The following is a 2,157-nucleotide window of genomic DNA, read 5'->3' as shown; positions in this document are numbered from 1 at the left end:
TTTTGTTCAAAAGTAATTCCTTAGCAATGTTTTTGCAGAAAGATCTCTGTTGTTTAACTCTTAAACTTTTTTTTTCCACAATAAGAAAAGAACTTTATTGGTTCTATGAAAAACACAGTAGAGAATGAGTTCAGCCTTTTCCTTTTAAATCCTCTGCTCCCCAACATCCTCCAAATGTTATCCTCAAACACTTCGAAGGCAGGGAAGGTGAAGATTGAGGGAACCAGTTAACCAGGGTCCGAAAGCACGATGATCTTCTCTGGATTGTGCTGTGTGGCCACATTAATCTTGTAAGTACCAGTTGGGGCCCTTGGGACTGGGAGGTTGGGGACAGCCTGGCTGGAGAAGGGCTGTTGTAGAGGGAGCTAGTGACCAGAATACGGCAGGAGAGTCCACCCTTGTGGAGGAATAGCAATTAGGGTTCTGGATGCCAAGAGTGAGGGTGGACTGGGGAGGGTTCATATAATCTTCCCCTTTTTCCCATGCACTGCCCTTTGATTTTCCACATAGCAGTCTCCTGACCCTGTATCTGTCTGTCTTCTAGGTTTCTTGAAGGGGGAGGCAAGAATCTCCCCAGGTGAGAGGAGATACACCTCCACTGAAAGAAGTGGAAGTGATCATGGCAGCTCCATTCTCCAAAACAGTAGGAAGGGAGACCCTCTGTTTACTTCCTGGTAGAGGAAATGTCCCTCTCCTCAGGCAAGGCTTCAATCTGCAGCTCAAAGACCTGAGACATAGGACTCTCTTCTTCCAGGAGCAACTGTTCTCCATTGCTTTCAGCGTCTGTGCTGGAAAGAGCCAGGGGTTCTGACAGTGAAGATGGGGACAGTGGTAGTCTTTTGTTTGGCTGCCCCCTTGAAGACCTTTTCCAGGTTCCAGGTCCTGCTTAGGGGAGATGTATGATGGGGCCATGGTACTTTTGTCTCCATCCTCACCTGCTTTCTCCTCCTCTTCACTGCCCCCCTGACATTTCTGTACCTGTTGCAGATCCTCCTCCTTTTCAGAATCCGTGGCCTCCCCCTCTTCCTTTTCCTCATCATCACTCTCATCTTCTTCCTTATCTGTCTCAGCCTTGGAGGTTGTAGGGTGCTCCTGGGATGCCGATCTACTAGGTCCCTCACCATAATCTGAGGAGAATGTGGGGGTATCTGTAGAAGCGGAAGAGGTGCCCTGGGAGAAGCCAGGTTCTTCTCTTCTGCCTCTCACTCTCCTCACTTGTATTTTAATTCACTGCATTTGGAGATGACCTCATCTAGCCAGCTCATAGCCAAGCTCTGATTTTCCCACAGGCGCTGGGCCAGGGTGGGATCCTACAGTGCAGTATAGGGTCAATCTGTGTGGTGGCAGCCAAAGTTGTAGATGAGATCTGTAGCCTGATGCCCACATCTCAGAAGGCATCCTGGGCCTTGAGCTGGAGGCCTGGGGAGGCCAAGGCTGTGGCAAGCAACTGCCTTCTCTACAACCTGCAGCACATCTCCAGAGTGTGGGAAGGTATCAGGCCCTGGCTTGTTGAGCAAGGCATCTGCTAACTTCTGGGTAGCATGTTCCAGGGGATGTACTGCTCTGTGACACGGCCCGTCAGTAAAGAACAGTTTCTCAGCTCATGCAGGCACCCAAAGAGGCAGATAGTTCATGTATCAACCGTGCCTTCTGCAGGATCTGTGGAGTTAGGATCATCTAGTCCTTCTACTGCAGCCTCCAAATCTCTGCCATATAGAGAACCAGACGCTTTTCCAAGTGCTGGATCTGCTTCCAGGAAGCATGAGTCTTTGGAGGCTCAGAGGCAGTGGTCTCAGCACTTGTGGGCTCTGACGACAGGTCAGTGGGAGGGTAATTTGCAGAGGGCTCACTGGAGTTGGTGGCAGCAGGAGATAGGCTCGGCTTCTTCTTGACTGAGTAGGCCTTGAGAACAGTGAAGAGCTCATTGATATAGACATTAGCTTAGTTGGCCGGGTCCGGGCTCAAGACAGGACCTGAGAGAATGCTGCAGAACTCCGCTGAAGCCAAAAACAACAGACACTGGACATGCTGCTGCCGGTTATAGAGGAATGGAACCACCTTAGGGTGTTCTGCTGTCTGTATCTACACAGTTTAAGGAACTCTTCAAACAACTTCTCATTCTGCAACTTGTAGCATTCCTTGCAGCCTGAACTACTG

General features: G+C 49.8%; 1 pseudogene; it reads right to left on the bottom strand.

The window, feature by feature from the left end:
- Positions 1-227: 227 nt before the first annotated feature.
- Positions 228-2,157, bottom strand: part of LOC102819086 — a 2,172-nt pseudogene continuing 242 nt past the window's right edge.

The sequence above is a fragment of the Chrysochloris asiatica genome, unplaced genomic scaffold (assembly GCF_000296735.1).
Source record: "Chrysochloris asiatica unplaced genomic scaffold, ChrAsi1.0 scaffold00024, whole genome shotgun sequence".
Lineage (NCBI taxonomy): Eukaryota > Metazoa > Chordata > Mammalia > Afrosoricida > Chrysochloridae > Chrysochloris > Chrysochloris asiatica.
This window is presented reverse-complemented; position numbering and strand designations above follow the sequence as displayed.